Here is a 19505-nt window from a genome sequence, read left to right as displayed (position 1 = left end):
GGTGGAGTCACTGTCCCTGGGGATATTCAAGAAATATGGAGATGTGGCACTGAGGGACATGGTTGGCCTGGATAATCATAGAGGTCTTTTCCAATGCTTCTTATGATCCTACAAAGTTTGGATGTAAGTGGGTTTGGGTGAGTCAAGATGTGAATGAGGGACGAATGAATTTCTTTGTACAAAAAGACAATGATGGGAAGTGCACATGGACACCTCTCTAGGCTGAGTGAAAAAACTTATCACTCTATACTTTACTAAGCAGCACCAAACCATTGATCAGGCCTTGTGCAGTTAGAGGATCCTATCCGAAGTCACCAAGTATACTGGTTGAAATGTAATTACAAAGCTTGAGACAAAATTGTGCCATTCTCCTACTGTGAGTGATCTAGGTCCTCAGTGGATTGCCTGCCTGAAATAATGCTCTGCCTGCAGCTTTGCCAATGCCGGAGCACACCCAGCAATTCTCTGGCCTCTTCTTTTCCAGGCAGATGAGGAAAAGAAGTCTGGTAGGGATCACAAGCTCTTCCATAGTGAGGCACAGTGTGTTGCAAAGTCTCATCAGTGCTGTGAGCAGTGAAGAAACATGTACATGCAGGGCTTTGCTAGAGCCTTCTGGATGTTGCTGCTCATGGTGGGAAGCTCAGAGAACTGCCCCTTCACAAACCAGCATTGTTGCCTGATGCTGTTGTGTGAAGAAGGAGCTTTCATGATTATACGGAGAAAGCGGACACAGAAACCTGTATTTGGGTGTTGGATTTTGCCCAGAGCCTTTCCAGAGCTTTCCACGTGAAGTTTGCTGTGCATGGGCAGCTGAGAAGACCAGAGAAATCTTGGCAGGGTTATTGCCAGGCTCCCTGCAGGAGCCTCCCCCACACTGAGCAAGTGTTTCAAATTTTCCCCAAACTGCTTGGCTGTTGAGATTGCATCTTGCAAATGCAGTTTCAGACAATAACAGCTTGCAATTATGCAGTGCTTTCAAAACCAAGACATCCTGAATTTCGTTAATGTCTTTGTATAGAACTAGCTGAGGCTGCTGCGGCTATGCAAAGCTCCAGCTTACAGCTGGGATCATCCACAGCTTTCCTCCATGCCCTGCTGGAGGCAGTTCATTTTGGGTAAAGGGGGTACAGAATGTGTGGAGCCACGGACATCTGACATGCTCTCAAACCCAGGTGGTAGTGAGGATTATCCATCCAACAGCCCAGAGATACTCTAGGAAAGGAAGGCTTTGTGCTCTCAGATGGATGTGAGCACTGACCCCACAAAATCCAGCACAGCACCAGGATGCAATACTCCCCAGGGAAGGGCTGAGGAGCTGTGCTGTTGGGAAAGGCCCGGGCATTATCATGGTCACCAGAATGAACGTGAGCCAAGAGAGCACTCTCCTCACTAAAAGGGCAAACCACATCCTGGGTTACATTAGGAGGACTGTGGCAAGCAGATCACGGGAAGTTATTATCCTCCCTCCTTGGTGCAGGTGAGGATGCACAGATCATGGAGGAGTTTCCTAAATAGCTCCTAACAGCAGCACTTTCACAGCTTAAGGAGATGTGAAAATACAGACTATGATATAGAGGCTGGTGCAGGAGCAATGAAAGGGAATTGTAGCATCACTCCAAGGCACTTGTAGCACTTGCTTAGGAGATAGATATATAGTCTTGAGAGTACCATATGGCTCCAATGAGACATCTGGGGAGGCAAGGAGCTTTACACTTAGATATTAGCTTCTCCTTTGGATGAAAAATTAATGACAGTCTGGGCTGAAAAGAGCTTGCTGTGGTCACAGATACACCAAAATATAAGAACACCAAAATGCTTCCAGTTGCTCTTTGCTGCTGCACAGCTGCTTCTTTAGCTGAAAGGGTCCTTTTTTCCTTCCCAGCTATGGCTGATTCAGGGTTTCAGATGAGACCTTTGCTGGGTGTGAAGCATTTGATAAAATAATCTGAGGAATGAAAATGTAGTGAGGGAGATTACAGCTGATAAATTTAAATAACAAGATGAGGTATATGATTACTGAATTGCTTGCCTGAGCAGTACAAAAATGTACAGTAAAGAGAGCTGTATTTCTGTAAGACATCACTTAAAGTGCTAGCCTTTATTTTTAATGAGAAGACTACAATTTTCATGCATTTTTCAAGGCAGGAAGCCCTGAGAAAGTCACAGAGTGTGGCCGATGATCCCTAAACCTGCAATTTATGTGACTGTTGTAATCTCCTCACAACCGTAACTGATGAATATGCATCATATCATTTCTATGCATGGCAGAAAGTAACCTACTTCTAGCCCCAGGCAGGCTCTGCAGGTCTGTCTGCTTCTTCCTGCGGCTTTGTACCAGTGGGGGGGCTGTGGGATTTGGAGCAAACTGGGGATGCTGCAGAAAAGACCTACATTCAGACTTGGTCTGTGGTTAAAAACCAGCCCCGCCCATAAATGTCAGTGGTACCAGTAGCACTGCTCCATACCTGCCTCCCCTTAAGACCCATTTAATGAGCAGTTTGGGGACTGCTGGGTGGGTGCAGGGGGGCTGACAGCCATCCCAGGGGCAGCCCTGAATTAACATGGTGAAGTGCTAGTGCCAGAGATGTGATAGAAGCAGATGAATGGCCAAGTGACAATCTACTGAGTGTTAATGGGAGTCAGGAATTAAATCCTGCTGGCTCATTAGCATGGGAAGAGGTGCCATCTGCCATGGCTGGCAAGTTCTCTGTCACTGTTTTGGTGGAGACTGCTCTGTGAATGTGGGGAGACAAGATGGGTGCCCAAGGAGGGTCAGTGCTTCACTTGCAACAGCTGTAGAGCATGTCCCTGTCTGACCAGGAACGGGAATCAGCTTTCTTGTGCTGGGTTCCCCAGGGCTCAGCAGGGCAGCACTTTGAGAGCAGTGACAGCAAGTCTAGTTTATGCTGTTTGGCCATACACAGATTGTGTTTCATGGGCTGTGACGCAGCCCATAGTGGGGAGCTCAGGGGAAGCCACCTTGGTACCTTGCCTTCTCTATGGGAAGCGCCGAACACAGCTGGGAAAAACTGGCAGCCTCAGGCAGTGTCCCAGGTCCCCAGTGAGCAGCAGCAGGATGCCATAAGTCCTGGGCACAGACTGAAGGGTTACAGGGCATGCAGATATTTCAAATTTGCAACACTGGGCTTGGGGATTCTGTTACACACGAAGGCAAGAAGTCTTTAAAAAAATAATTTCCCAGTGTACCACCAGCTCTCAAGAATCGTGGAATCATAGAATCATTAACATTGGAAAAGAGCTCAAAATGAACACCCAGCCCTGCACAGGCAGCAGAGGTGCCAAATGGAGCTATGCTTCAGTACCAACCACTTCCAAAGCAGCTCAAACCCCTTCACATACTACCACCTTCTCTTTTACAGATTGAGTGTAGAGGACCTCAGATCTTCTGCATCCCTGATTTCAAAACTCCAGGAGTCAGATGTGAGTCTCTCTTGGCATATTCTGCCACAGATCCCAAGTGAAACCATTCTCACCAGCTGCAGTGTAGAGCAATGCTATATATCTTGTCCTGCCTGGACTGGCCCAATGGCTACTGGATGAACAATTTCCTGTTTGATCTGTTCCAAGGCTTGTTATTGCTCAGGTCCCCACGTGAAATCACTCTTTCTCTGGTTCACTTGATAGAGGGGGTTTACAATCAGCCAAAATAAATAAATAACTATACCAAACCAGGAAAAGACTTCCCCAGTCATCAAGACTATATCATCGAAGAAGAGACAGCTATTGGTTGCAGGTGATTCCTCCCTACAGGGAACTGAACATCCAACATACCAAGCAGGCCCTCTTCTTACAGATATCTGCTGTATTCCTGGGGCTTGGGTGGGGGATATCACCAGGGAACTACCTGGCCTGGTACAGCCATCAGTCCACAACCCCATACTGCTTTTCCATATAGGGAGAGATGAAACAGACAAATGTAGGCTTTCAAAAGGGTCTTCAGGGCCTTGGGACGATTGGCTGAAGGAAATGAATGCACAGATCATCTTTTCTTCTCTGTCTCCTGTGTTGGGTAAGGAAGGATATGGAAACAAACCAAAAGACATTTAAATGCTTGGCTTCGTGGCTGGTGCTATCACCAGAACTTTGGTGAGTTTTTTTGACAGTTAAATGGCCTATATGCCACCATGTTCGTGGGCACTGGATAGGGTTTGCCTTTGTCAAAGAGGGGAGACTTCCCACAATAAAGCTAGGATGGCTTAGCTATGTTAGAGAGACAGGGTGCTAGTGGGGTCTTTGGGAGGTGGCAGCAACACTACAGCACATACAAAATCCTATTATGATGAGGCAGTGACTGCTGGGGCAAAAGGAGTAGGCAGTGAGGAAAACCAAGGGAAGTACTTAAAGGGAATTAAGGAGTTACTCTTTAAGGTGACAAAACCAGATATCCATCTGAAGTGCCTCTGCACCAATGCACATAGCTTGGGAAGAAAAAAAAACACAGGAGGAGCTGGAAGCTACTGTGCTACTGGAAAACCACAATATAGTTGCTGTCTCTGAAACTTGTTGGGATGATTCCCATGTCTGGAGTGTGGCTATCGATGGCTATAAGCTGCTCAGAAGGCACAGGTGAGGAAGGAGGGGAGGGGTGTTGCTACCTACATCAGGAAAGGAGCAGAATGTGAAGAGCTGTCCCTAAAGAATAGTTATGAGCAAGTCAAAAGCCTGTGGGTGACAGGTATAGACCAAGGCAGCAAAGGAAGCCTTGTGATTGCTGTCAATGAGGCCTTCTACCTCCAGGTAGGAGGAGGCATCACAATCACAAGCGCTCGTCCTGCTGGGGGACTTCAGCCACCGGGACATCTGCTGGAAAGGTAGGATGGTGAGCAGTAGGCAATCTGGATGCTACTGAAATGCATTGAGGATAAATTCCTGAGCTGTCAATGGTTTGGGTTTGGTTCAACCTGATTCCATGAGTTCTGGGGCTGAGGGACCCACTGACCCATGCCCCAGGAGAGATGAGCAATGGGAAAAGGTAGGGAGATGGGCCTAAAAACAAAACAGTGGCAACAAGCTAAGGTAGAAAAACAATTCACTAAATATGATAGTAGAATGCAAGATAACACAATGTAATACAATATAATTGGCACTGAAACTAATAAAATGAGAGAGAGCGTCCAGAACCAAAGGCCTTACTCTAATACTGAAGGCAAGACAGCCAGGGTGCACACACCGCAGAGATGAGCAGTAAGAAAAAAAGGACTATCTCATAACTCCCAAGTATCTTTATCTTTTCCTCAGAACAGAAAACAGAAACAGAACAGTGAAGACTTCTGGGAGATACAGTTATTCTCTTCTGAGAACAAAGTACCTGGAAATATCAACAATCCATGGAATGGGAGCAGAAACTCTAACTCCTAGTGATGTTATGATGTGGAATACCAATAACAGAAATAATAAAAACATGACATTCCACCCCTTATTCTGCATCACTACATCATGTTTAATATATATAACAACAAACAGTAATTAACATGCATTACACACACACACACATGCACATATACATATACATATATATATATATACATATACACATACTTGGATTTACTGACTGCAGTCGTTGAGCATCAAATTCCCTTGTGGTACACACTGAACATCCCCATTTTTCTGTATTACCCTCTAAGTGGACCCAGGTCCCTGAACAGAAACAGTTGCATGGAGAAATTTTCCTTTTCCAGAAGCAAGAAATACCCAAAGTGATTCTCACATCTCCCAGGGACCTTATCTCCCTCTACCATATTTAGGAAGCTGGGCTGGACAGGACCATCTTGATTGACAGATCCTTGAGTATTGGCCAACCAGGTGGCTTCTGCCAAATGCTTCTCCCAGTCCTTAAATGTTCCGTCACTCATTGCTTTTGACAGTTTTTAACAATCTATTGTGTCATTCAATCTTATCCGAAACTGGTGCACAATTTGGGTTATGATAAATCCACTCAGTGCCATGATCTTTGGCCCAAGTGCTTACAAGATAATTTTTGAAATGAATTCCATTATCTGACTTGCTTCCTTCTGGAGTGTCATGTCACCACAGGACTTGTTTCTCAAGACCTAACATAGTGTTTTGAGTGTAGGGTATGTTTCAAGCCACCCAGTGGATGCCTCCTTCATGGTAAGCACATAGCACTTACCACTGTGGGTTCATGGCAAGGAGATATAATCAACCTACCATGCCTCCCGTATTTATATTTTTGCCATCACCCTTCTCCCCAGAGAGGTTTCATCCTCTTTGCTTGTTTAATTGCAGCACGTTTCACAATCATGAATAACCTGAGCAATAGCGTCCATAAGTCCACCTGTTCATCTCTAGCCCACTTCTATTTTGCATCTCTTCCTTGGTGGTCCAAGGTCTCATGAGCCCACTGAGCTGGAAATAGTTCACTGCTGTGTTGCCAGTTCAAATCTATTTGAGCCACTTCAATTCTAGCAGCTTGATCTACCTGCTGATTATTTTGTTGTTCTTCAGTAACCTGACGCTGGGGCACATGAGCATCTATGTAACACACCTCGACAACCATAGTCTTTATTTGGGCAGCAAAGTTTTTCCACAGTTCAGCAGCCCAAGTAGGTTTACCCCTTTGTTGCCAGTTGTTTTGATCCCACCGCTGTAACCGTTAAGGCCTTTGCCACCATCCATAAGTCAGTATAAAGACAAAGCATTGGCCACCGCTCCTATTCAGCAATATCTAAGGCCAGCTGGACAGCCTTTACCTTTGCAAATTGACTTGATTCTCCTTTTCCTTCATTGGCTTCTGCAACTTGTCAGGTGGGGCTTTACACAGCAGCTTTCCATCTGCAATGCTTCCCCACAGTATGACATAATCCATCTGTGAACAGGGCAAATTTATTTTTGTTTTCTAGTAATTCATTGTGTGGTGGGACTTCTGCACGCAATACCTCTCCTGCTGGTGATGTTCTAAACTTTTACCTTCAAGCCTCTAGGATTCCTGGGTGACTGAAGTTAACCATCTGGGATTGCTGAGTAATCAGTGCAGTCCACTTACTCCAAGTAGTGGCGTGATGGGTACTGGGAACTCTGCCTTTAAAAATCTAGTTCAGCACTGGCAGTTGAGTTGCTAGAAGGAGCTTCATTTCAATGCTGACTACTTTGAGAGCAGCCTGAACCCCCTCATATGCAACTAAGACATCTTTTTCAGTTGTAGTGTAGCACTCTTCAGACCTCCTGTACACTCCGCTCCAGAATCCAAGGGGTTGGCCTCAGGTCTCTCCTGAGGCTCTTTGCCAAAGACTCCAAATGGACCCTCTCTCTCCAGCAGCAGTGTAGAGGATGTTTTACATCATGTCCTGTCTGTAATGGCCCCAGGGCCATGGCATGAGCTATCTGCTTTTTAATTTGCTCAAAAGCCTGCTGCAGCTCAGGGTCCCACTTACAATTCTTCTGCATCACGTGATGAAGGGGGCTTACAATGAGGCTATAGTTTGCAAGCCTTCAACATAAAAAACAGCTAAGCTTTCCAACATAAGTCTCTGGGAGTACAGAAAGGTTAATTCTAAAAAGCACTGCTTTTCCCAGCCTGTATACCAATACACAATGATGGTTTGGGCCTGGTTCAACCTGATGCCATGACTAATGGGGCAGAGGGCCCCACTGACCAATGCCCTGGGAGAGGAGGAAGCAGGAAAGGGGAAAATGTAGGGAGATGAGCCTATAAACAAAACAGCCGCAATAAGCTAAAGGAGGGAGATAACTAATTTACTAAATATGATAGAGGAATGTGAGGTAGCATAATGTAATACAACATAATTGGAGTGAAGCTGATGAAACAAAATGAGATAGTGTCCAGGACCAAAGGCCGTAATCTAATGCTAAATGCAAAATGGCCAGGAGAGAGGAGCAGTAACAGAAGAGACTGTCTTGTGACTGCTGAGCAGTTTTATCTTTTCAGGAAACTGAACAGTGAAGGCTTCTGGGAGATGTAGTTCTTCTTCTCTTCTGAGAACGAGTTACCTGGAAATAACAACAATCCGCAGAACGCTGCAGCAAAGCTGACCAGGAGCTGAAGCAGCTGGTGCTATTGGCACTACCTGAGCACAGGGCTACTCTGGGCCCTGATTTCTGGCAGGTGGCTGGGGAGAACCTGGAGGAGTCAGTGGAGTGGGGCAGCCTGAGCTGCTGCAGCTTCCCAAATGTTCAGAGCTCCACTAGAAGAAACAACTGACTGTGTAAGTGCAGCTAGCTGCACATCGAGGAAGCAGAAGGGCCGTGGGTGCCCCCAGCTTTTGTCATCAGCATCCAATTGGCTCTGGGAGGCCCAAGTATGGAAGGATGTAATTTAACGGAGGGACAGGGAACAGAACAACAGCGCACAGCTACAGTCCCATTATATCATCTTTCCAGATATCCTGTGGTGGTTGCTCTGTGTCTGTGAAGCACCAGCAAAGTCACAGTGGGGTGTGCATGCGAGCTGGAGGGGGGAAGGCAGGACAGGGTATCAGCCTGAGCTTCCCCCATGCATCTGTGAGGGCAGCAGGTTGCCATGCAGCTGATGTGGGAAGGAAGGGTGCATGGGGATGGGTCGGCCATCACCTCAGAAATGGCTACAGCTTAGAGGCAACTGGTTGGAAGAAATCTCACCCACCATTATAATGACCATTCTGAAAGGAATGATCTGATGTGTAGGGTGAGAAGGCCTAACAGCAGAATTTCTTACCCAGCTGAAAGCAGTGCGGCCAGAGACAGAGACAGCTTTGGGAGTCTAATATCCTTAGTTCTTATGTAGTAAGAAATGCTGTAGCATTTTCTTGCAGCTGGGCCACCTCTGGGCTGCCTCAATGGCAGTGACTTGTGAAGGAAGTTTTTCACTCACAGGGTGATGACACACTGGAACAGGTTTCCCAGAGAGGCTGTGGATGTCCCATCCCTGGAGGCACTCAAGGCAAGGCTGGATGTAGCTCTGGGTAGCCTGCTCTAGTCGTTGGTGACTCTGCCAGTGGCAGGAGATGTGAAACTAGATGATCTTTGAGGTCCTTTTCAACCCAGGCCATTCTATAATTCTATGATTCTATGATTCTATGATACAATGAAGGGTCTCTGGGAATCTTAGACTGTGCTGCTCTGGAGCAGCCTGAAGGAGGTGCTAAATCCTTTATTGACTGCAGCCAGGAAGAACTGGCTTCAACAGATTCCACCTGTGCTGTGGTCACTGCAGGAGGTGCAGCTCCAACACCAAAGCTGGGGGCTAGTGGCAAGCAAATGGTGGAGGCTGAATAAAAAGGGACAGCATGTGCTGATGCTTCAAGCTGTATGGTGGGGAAGGGGACATCACTGACCTGTTCAGCAGGGAAGTGGTAACAGCCATCCAAAATGAGCTGCGTTAGCACAAGGAGATGCATATGGGAAGCTGAGTAGCATACAGATTTTTGAACTCTGATGGGACAAATGCGTGGCTGACAGTAGCAATGATGTAGAAGAGAACAGGTTTTGATACCAAAATACATCCTTTCTTTGCCTTAGTCTTTACTAGTAAGACTAGTTATTCTCTGGGCACACAGCCCCTTGTGCTGGAAGATAGCAATGGGGAACAGAATAGCACCTACACAATCCATGAGGAAATGTTTTTGTACCTGCTTAAAAAACTGGACACTCACAAGTCCATCTGGAACCAGATGGACTGCACCCTAGAGTGTTGGGGGAGTTGGCAGATGTGGTTCCCAAACTACTCTCCATTATCCTTCAACAGTCCTAGCTAACCAGGACTGTTGTGATGGACTGGAGACTGGCAAATGTGACTCCCATCTTCAAAAAGGGACAGAAAGATGATCCCAGTAACTGCAGACCTATCACTCTCATATTGGTGCCAGGGAACATTGTGGAATGGATAATCACAAATCAATTAAAGATTAATCAAAGGATCAGGCCTGGTCAGCATGAGTTCTTGAATGGTAGATCCTGCTTGACAAACTTGGCATGATTCTATGACAAGATGACCCGCTTAGTGGATGAAGGTAAGGCTGTCGATGTGGTCTATCTGAACTTCAATAAAACATCTGACACTGTCCCCACAGTGTCCTTGTGGAGAAGCTGGCTGCCCATGGTTTGGATGGATATATACACTGCTGAGTGAAACACTGGCTGAATGGCTAGGCCTGAAGAGTTGTGGTGAAAGGAGCTAAATCCAGTTGGCAACCTGTCATGAGTGGTGTTCCTCAGGGCGCTGTACTGGGGCCGCTTCTATTTAACATCTTTATCAGTGATCTTGACAAGGGCATTGAGTGCAGTAAGTTCACAGATGACACCAAGCTGGGAGGGAGTGTTGATCTGCTTGGGGGTAGAAAGGCATTAGAAAAGGACCTGGATGGACTGGATTGATGGGCTGAGGGAAACTGTATGAGTTTCAATAGGGCCAAGTGTTGGATCCTGCATTTGCAACCCCAGGCAAACCTACAGAAGTGGCTGGGAAGCTGCCCAACAGAAAGGGACCTTGGTGTACTGATGGACAGTCGACTGAATATGAGCCAGCAGTGTGCCCAGGTGTCCAAGAAATCCAATGGCATGCTGACTTGTATCAGGAGTGGTGTGGTGGGCAGGACTAGGGAAGTAATCCTCCCCCTATACTTGGCATTGGTGACACCCCACTTCAAGTACTGTGTTCAGTTTTGGGCACCTCAGTACAGAAAGGACATTGAGGTGCTGGAGCAGGCCCAAAGAAGGGCAGCAAGGCTGGTGAAGGGCCTGGAGAATAAGCCCTATGAGGAGCAAATGAAGGAACTGGGGCTGTTTAGTCTGGGGAAAAGGAGGCTGAGGGGAGACCTTATTGCTCTCTTCAAATATCTGAAAGGTGATGGCAGCAAGAGTAGAGTTGGTCGCTTTTCACTGGTGACAGGTGACAGGACGAGAGGAAATGGCCTCAAGTTGCATAAGGGGAGGTTTAGCTTGGATATCAGGAAAAATTGCTTCACAGAAAGGATTGTTAAGCACTGGAACAGGCTCCCCAGGGAGGTGGTTGAGTCACCATCCCTGAATGTGTTTAAAAACTGGGTATGGTGCACAGAGACATGGTTTAGTGGTGGGCTGTTAGATTTAGGGTAGTATGGTTAGATTGAGATTGGACTTGATGATCCTGAAGGTCTTTTCCAACCTGAGCAATTCTATGAATTCTATAAATAATCCTATTTCTTATACAAATTTCTTTTCAGGAAAAGATGAATGAAAAAATGAAAATGCTGTTGAGCTGTTTTCTGATTAGCAAAAATACAAAGAAGGCAATATCTATATCCACTGTTGGGGAAATGCAAGTGAGGCTATAAAATGCAGTACAGTTTATCAAGAACAAGAGGGGATGGTGTACACTGAGGGAAAATATTTCAAAAGAAGCAGCCCAGATGAATTATATACAATAGTCCTGAAAGAATGGGCTGATGGATTTTAGCAGCAGTGATACTCACTGGTTATACAACTGGAATTTCTATAGTGTTCTCAGGCCATGTTCTGCCACGTATCTCCCTGCTCAGGCATCTGCATCCCCTTGGGCACAGAGTATCCTTCATGCATGTCAGGCACACAGTGATGAAAGCTAGGTAAGAGCTATAAAATTACGCAGAGAAGGCAGCTGCCAACAGGACTCGAGCCTGCAATTCTGCGGGAGTGAGAAGCTGATCTGATGGCTCCCTCTGGCTGTAGGCTCTGCGAGTGAATCTGTAGAAAATGCATCCCATAGCTGCTACATTCCTGCAGACATCAAGTGAGCTGGGGAATCTGTTTCTTTTCCACAGCAGCAAAAATTCTGCTTCACATCTTTGTCCTTGGAGTTTTGGGGTAATGCATAAACAAGGGATGGGTACAGATCTGGTCATCACCCTGAAATTCTTAGGGAACAGAGGAGCTGGTGGATCCTCATTTCAAGCCAGTCTAAGCAATATATTTGAAAATGCATTTTGGTTGAGAAAAGGCAGAGGAACTCAACTCTTTCCTTTTGACCTCTAGATGGGATGAAGGGGATGGTGATTATTCTCCTCAACACTCATTACACCAGAGCTGGATACTGCATCCAGATTTGGGCTCCGCAGTACTGTCTTGAGTAATCAGGAGGGAGTTCAGCAGGGACCACTGAGATGTTGGGGCTGGTGCTAATGCCGTGAGAGGAGAGACTGAAGGAGTTGAGCTTGTTCAGCTTTGAAAAGGGATGACTCTGGAGAACCTAAGAGCACCCCCTATATCCTGTGAGGATGTGATTAAGAAGGTGGAGTCAGGCTTTTAATGGAGGTGAATAATATGAGGAACAGGTTAACTGTGAGAGTTCTCCCTAAGTCACCCACTGGGAGAGGGGCCCAGAGAGGATGTGGGATCTCTGTCCTTGAAGGTTTTCAAGGCCCAGATGTGCAAAACGCTGAGTAACCTGATTTGATGCCATCAGTGCCACTGCTTTGGGAAGAAGTTTGAACTAGAGATCTTGTGAGGTCCTCTTTAGCCTGGTTGGGTTTGTGAATCTATTGAAGGAGTGGGAAGAAACAGGAGAAATCAGCAGCTGTAAATGGTCTCAACACAAAGAAGGCTGAAAGGCGAATGAGGGAAAGCTGGAGAAAATCACTGCTGGGATTCCTGCTCTGCCCTCAATGCCTGCTCTGAGTTTGGGAAAAGCTGACTGTAGCAAGGGCCTACCTGAGGCACAGAGCTGTGGGGCTGGCAAAGAAAAGTGAAATGCGCAGCCTGCATGCCAGAAACACTCAGATCAATATCTGCATTTCCTTCTAGATTCAGGCTGATCCTAATATATTCTTCCAGCAGTTCCAAAGTAGAGAGGAAATTAACAGAGCTGTTCAGAAAGCATCTGTAAATTCTTTGGGCTAACATAGCTGTGAGCCATGGGAAAGGCTGTGAGGAGGGGGCTGCTGCCAGGTCTAGGTATCTGACAAAGCATTCACGGGAAGGCCACTGAGTGCTCTTTTTATCTTGCACCGCATCCATGGACAGTTATTCACCCACAAAGTTTCTCTGGCTCATTATGTTCCTGAGATTTTCTGGGATGCTTTTGTCCTCCTAAGCACACTCTTGTCATGGTAGAAGATGGGGACATGATCAATGCTACAGGTCCTTTGGATCCCCTGAGCTGTCCAGGGTTCCTATTAATCCTCTGGCAGATTCTCTGGCTGGAAAGCCCCTGCTTTTTTGCCACCTATCTTTCAGGAATATGTTTATTTTCACAAGCAACAACAACAGAAAAAAATTGAAAGTACTTTTCCCATTTTTCCCTCCACTTGTGCTCCTCATTGAAAGTAATTGAAGTATTTGTCTCAAAATCTCCCCTCTGGAAGAATGGGATGTTTCTGGTTTAACTGACTTTGGGTTTTGGGGTCAACCCATCCTGTTTGCATTATCAACAGAACCTGGAAGATGTCATGGCTGGGCAGCCACGTTGTGCTGGGAAAGGAGTGGATGGGATTCACTCTAACCAAGGTGCTCAGATAGGACTGCCAGCAGGCTCCTGCACCCAGGCCTTTCAGATCACTGCTTTCAAGGCTGTTGCTGGCCTTGCTCACCTTGTGTCCTGCCGAAAGCCAGCTGTGCTTAGCATGAGCTTTGTGCTTTGCAGTATGGGCACTGCACTTTGCCTCCAAAACCATGTGCAGGCCATATGAGCCTGTTGGTAAATTCCCCAGCTTGTGCTGTGCTGACAGTGGGGAGCATGAAGGGGCTTGTGGCAGGAAAGGAGAGGGCAGATCATCCTGTGCAGTGTGCCTGGAGGTGGGACAAGTTTGGTTAGATCTTTGTGCTGCATAGTACATGGTCTGTGTGCTGTGTTCCTTCCTCAGCATTGACACATCTGACAGGAGTTACCCTGTGTTCCCAAGTCTCATGAACATCAGGGCAAGTTCAGCCTCCTGCCATGCTCTTGCTGGCAAAAGTTCCTGGAAAATGTCTTCGTTGCCTCAGAAGCAGCAATACTGGCAGGAGCCTTCCCACCATGCTCAGAGAGAAGAGCATATTTCAGGCACAATCCCCTCTTAGAAGAGTATCTGTCTTCCCTCTCAGCTCCTCCTCAGACCCACCCATCAAGCAGGGACTTGATGCTGAACATCTGGGAAGGGTCATGTTTGTCAACTGTCCATCACACACGGCAGTCAACCAGGGCCCCCTTCTGTCCTAGCACAGCCAGCTGCAAACTGCTTCCTTAATATGGGTACAAACATGGGGCTGCAGATGGGCTGGGGGGTTCAAAGCGATCCCTCAAGAGGAAGGATGACCTGTTTACTTTGACAGGGCTTGCTTAGTGGGTGGCTGTGGAAACCTCAGCACACAGCTGGACAGATGTGGGATGGCTTATCTGTCATGTTGGCCTGGAATCTCCTGGCTGTGAGAGATTGAAGACTGCAAAATCTGGAGTCAGTCTGCTTGTGCACAGTTCTGGTCAGTAACTATTGCTTGCAGCTGAGTATGTGAAACTCTAGTGGGAATGATTTTGGGCTTCCATCTGCTCAGGTTGGTCATGTATCCTGACTCTACAATTCTCCCATAGGGACAAGGGACAATGGGATCCAGCCTCTGCGTTGGGACGCATTGTGGACTTTTCCCCACCTTTGCTGTCACCATGAACTTACCCCTTGAGGGCCTTGTGTCAAGTGGTCCTGGGGTTTGCAGTGTAGCTAATGCAGTGGCTGAAAATGGCTGGGATGTTAGGACTGAGCTTTCCTGGGAATTCCCTGCATGGATGCCATGCATTTGTTAGCCCCTGTGCTTTTGTGCAGGGCTGCTGTCTGTAAAAGCTGTTTGCAGAAAGAGTCTGGAGCTGTTTGCAAACCTTCCAGACTGGGTCTTTGCCTTAATCTTTGTGATTGGCTTAAATGGAACAGAACAGCTGGGCAGCTGGGAAGCCTGGGAAGTGGGACAAACACATGTGAAATCCAAAGCTTCCCAGAAGTTGCATTATATTGAGTTCAGTACTGAGAGACTGGAAGGACAGCTTTTTATGGGGCTATCCTCTGAGCAGAAGGGAGTGGGCTTGGATGGAAGCTTGTGGTGTGTGTATTCCAGCAGCCAGGGCCAGGCAGGAGAGCTCTGTGGTGAGGATGGAGGAAGGCAGGGGTGCCATCTTTTCTCTTGGTTCTTGTTCCACCAGGCCTCTTCTTGCAGTGAGTTCAAGGCTGGAGAAATTACTGGCCTGCTCAGACACAGCCCTCTGCAAACCACAGTTAACAGATGGCTGTGAGGATTAGGAGGCATTGCTGCTTGCATGGGGACCCATGAGAGTTGCTCCTGATCCACTCTGTGTGCCAGGGGCTTGGTGTGGCTTTGGCTGCATGTCCCTGTCTGTAGGTTTCTGTACCTAGCTTTTTTCCATCAGCTTGGGTCCAGCTCACTTGGACAAGGAATGGCTCACGTCCAGGACTTGCCCTTATCATGGTGCTTGGGGATGCATCTCCCATTGCACTCAAGGGGTTTAGGAATAGTGACAACCACACAGTTTAATTCTGTCTGGAAACCTTTGCTGCAGGGCAGCCAGTGGTCAGAGCTCATCCTGAGTGCATAGGTGAAGCCTGTGGTAGTGGAGGATGAACGAACACTGCGCATAGCTTTGGAGAAGTCCTTGAAGGGAGATTTGGGTCTGCAATCTCCAGTGAGCTTCACTCACGCCAAAGAAAGATCTTCTAATGTCCCAAGTCATTAACTTAGTGTATATGAAGTGCCTATTCCAGCAAAGTGTGCTGAGCCCAAGAGGCAGCCAAGTCTTGGGACAGCGGGGATTTCCAAAAGATTCAGTAAAAAATGTTCTAATAATGTTTGACAAGGGTACAGGGATGAACCAGAACGACAGTACACATATCTGGTGGACCACTTAGTCACTAGCACATCCCCTTGCTGGAGGACGTAATGAAACATTTTTAAACGACAGTGATTTTTCCCGAAATCTCTATTTGAGCAAGGAGCTTGCAAGGCAGATAACATCAAGTGGGAATGGAGAGCAGCTTGACCTCCAAGAGCTGTTTGGATGTTTAGAGCTCTCCTTATCTTTGCAGTGCTATAGCCAAAGTGGCTGTGTGTGATCCTGGCTGGATGCAGAGCTCAGGCTCGGCAGTAGGAATTGTGCTTACTCTTTTAATTCCCAGTGATACAAGCGGAACTGCAAAATTCATCAGGTTCCAGAAGAGCTATCTGGGCAGCTAAGTCAAAGCTGATGATTGGGAGGTTGGGTTTTCTTCGGGCTGAGTCTGCTTACATGACAGTTTGGTGGTCCTGCTCCCAGGAGAAGGAGCACAGAACAAAGGCAAAGAGAGCAGGAGCATCTTCAGAAATTTTGACACTGAAACGGTACAGTCCTCTGCTGTTGGCTTAAACATGTTCCCCATCTCACTCCAATGAGGCTGTTTTGCAATGCTGGCAACTCTCACAGAGACCTTCAGGACTGGAGCAGAGCCCTGCACATATGGGAATTAGGGCCATGGCCCTTGTGGTCTTCCTGGGGGTGCAAAATCCCCCTCCTAATTGCAAACACAACCAGTTACTGTTGGGCTATGTGGGGCATGATCTGGTCTGAATCTACTCTGGGCAGCCCCGAACTCTTCCTGACGTCTGCAACAAGAAGGGTCTGCTCTGCTGCCAAGACTTTGGGATGGAACCCACTGGGAGAGGCAGGAATGGAACATCTGAACCCCACTATGCTACAAGAGAGAGCTGCACCTCTGGAGCTGGACTGCAAGGCTCCCTGGGTACATGCAGAACCACTCTGCAGCGTGGACTCTGGAGGCAGATCTGCTCTGAGTGCACAGGGATGACGACTCTAGCAGGTGTCTGCATTCCACAACTACCCTGGTTGTGCTAGAATCATCTCGCGGTCTCCATCGTTCTCTGCAAAGGAGAAAGGCTGTTGTAAGCTACACTGAACTGTTCTCCAAGGAGAGGAAGATGGGAAGAGACAACTGACAGAGCACAGGGAAAACAAGTTTTGGAGCTAGCGCTCCTCTTGATGCACCCCAGCCGGTCAGTGAGCATCTGAGTCCTTAGGCTCAGCGGGTGGCTGCAGGCAGGTCTGGAAGCAGTGTGGGGCTGGAAATTCCCTTTGGGGCTGGGGATCAGGCAGGATGGCTGTTTACAGCGAGGGAGCAGCAGGGGAGAGCTACAGGGCCAAGCGCCGAGAGACCTCCCGGCAGCATCCGCCTGCCAAAGTTTTGGAGACATGTCACGTGGATGGAGACAAATCTGACCAACTCAATGGGTTAGAGGAGCTCTGAGGGTGTTTCTTGTTTTCTGGGGTATGATTTGTGGCAACTGGATGCTGTGAACATGGGAGAGCTCAACACTGCAACCACTCTGTGGAATAAAACGTTGGCCATGGCCAACCGCAATGATGGAGAACTACTTGCAGGTCTTTTGTTTCTTTTCTAGCCCTGTAGATTTGAGCCAGTACCTCTGTCTGACAAGTACAGTTGTAGGGCAAATTTGGTGGAACACTAAGTATTTGGGTCCCTCTGAAATCTGCATACCAACCTCCTGCTCCATTAGAGACACACATTATGTCTTCCCAGTGCCAAAAAGGGAGATTCTGTCTTGGTTACACCATATCTATTTAAAAATCTTTTATAAGTCTTTCTTCCTCCTTTTCTCAAAATGTTATCCTTTTTCTCTTCTGAAAGGCTGATACCAGAATGGACTGTATCAACAGCAGTGTACTGATGACCATGTGCATGGACATACATTACCTCCAAACCCAGACTGTGATTCCCTGGCACTAATGCCAGCCATGAGTTTCGTAAGCACAGCTTATTTTGGCTGCTGAAGTGATTAAAATTGGACATTCTGGTGGACAGCAGAATTATATTTACACAAGAGTGGTTGGCCTGATTGATCACATTTGTGGGCTCAGTCAGTGATAGTTCCTGGCCTGAGATCAGACAGGAAAAACATACCCATTTCTTCTGTCCTCCATGTCTGTTAAAATAAATCTCCCTAGCTATGGCGTTTCAGTCTCAGCAGCAGTCTATCTCTTTTCAGTGCAAAGCAGCAGGATGATTCTTCCAGAGCTAAGACGGGTGCTACCACTGCAAATTCTTGGGGGCTTTGGCAGGCAGATGCTGTCGGGAGGTCTCTCAGCCCTACAGCTCTTCCCTGTTGCTCCCTCACTGTAAATAGCTGTCCTGCCAGATCCCCAGCCCCAAAGGGATTTTCCAGCCCCTCACTGCTCCCAGCCCCTTGGACACCGCCTGCAGCCACCCGCTGAACCGAGGGGCTTAGATGCTCACCGGCTGGATGGAACATCTCAAGCAGAGTCCCATCTCCAGACAATGTTTACCTCACATTCTTCCCTTTTGCCTCCTTTGGAGACCAATTTGGAGGCCAAGCCATATGGCCAGTCTCATCTCCCTAGATCTTTGGTGTATCTGGGTTAATTCAGCTCTACATGTCTTCAAGGAAGTTGATCTTCATTGTGTGATTGGTGCAGAGCACCGCTTGATATTGCTACTGGCTGCAAAAATTACTCTCAGGTCACCCCTTGTACCTTCAAGCATTGCCTCATTATAGAGACAGCTGCTGCGGGCTTTTGATGGCTCCACTTCTCTGCTTGTATTAGTCCTAATGACTAGCCATGTTTAGAAATTGAACTCATAACTTCTTCCTATTGTTTAATTGTATCCGGGCTGATGAGACCTGTGCATTGTGGAGCAGGGCTCTCTGAGCACCCCCAAACATTTCCGCTCTATCCAGCAGCTGTTTCCTCTCCACGCTGCTTCTGGGAAGGGCTCAGGCAACATTCAGAGGTGGTGCCAGCTCTGTCTGATGTCTGAAGGCACTCATGGAACATGAAGCAACTACTGCCACTACACCGGCCCATGCATAGTGCAGTACTTGACATCTCCTCACTCCATGGGCTTCTTATCTCTCTTGGCTCTCTCTCCATCTCCAGACACTTGCAATTTCTGTTACTGGGTTTCTGCTTCCGTATTTGGTACTGAGCTGTGAGCAGAGCTGAAGCACATCCAGTTCCCAGCTTACACACTGCTCTAACATCTTCTACAAACCCTCCAGAGCCTTCTTGGTGTTTTGCTTCATTTCCCTCTGGCAGCCTCTAATTTCTCTTTCCCTCCCCTCCTGACGAGCTTGCCGTGGGTGCCAGATCCTGTCAGCTATAGGCGCTGGATGCATTCTCTCTGGCCAAGCCCTCCTGGGCTGAATGCATGCCAGGGGCAGTGGCAGGGCTGCTTGGCAGATTCTAGGTGTCTGTGGCACGGCTCTGTCTGCTTTCAAACTCTGCATCCAACATCCCTCAGTACAGGGCCATGAAATGGAGAAGGAGTAATTTCCTTTCTGACAACACTCAGCTGCCTCTTTCCCAGCAGTTTCCCTAAATCTCTTTGAATTCATTTGCTAGGCAGGCTACACTGAGATGGTGACTCTGTGTGTCCTTGCTTACAGCTCAACCCAAACCTTTCTGACTGTCACATGCCTGATTCATTGCCTGGGGAATTTATGACTTATTGCCTCTCTGTTTTCCACAACAGCCAGACTAGTATCAGCAAATTCCACTAAGTTTTACA

This window comes from Cyrtonyx montezumae, unplaced genomic scaffold, assembly GCF_038088225.1.
Source record: "Cyrtonyx montezumae isolate F1298 unplaced genomic scaffold, pur_monq_1.0 scaffold_25, whole genome shotgun sequence".
Taxonomy (NCBI): Eukaryota; Metazoa; Chordata; class Aves; order Galliformes; family Odontophoridae; genus Cyrtonyx; species Cyrtonyx montezumae.
The sequence above is the reverse complement of the archived record's forward strand: the minus strand, read 5'-3'. Positions refer to the sequence as shown.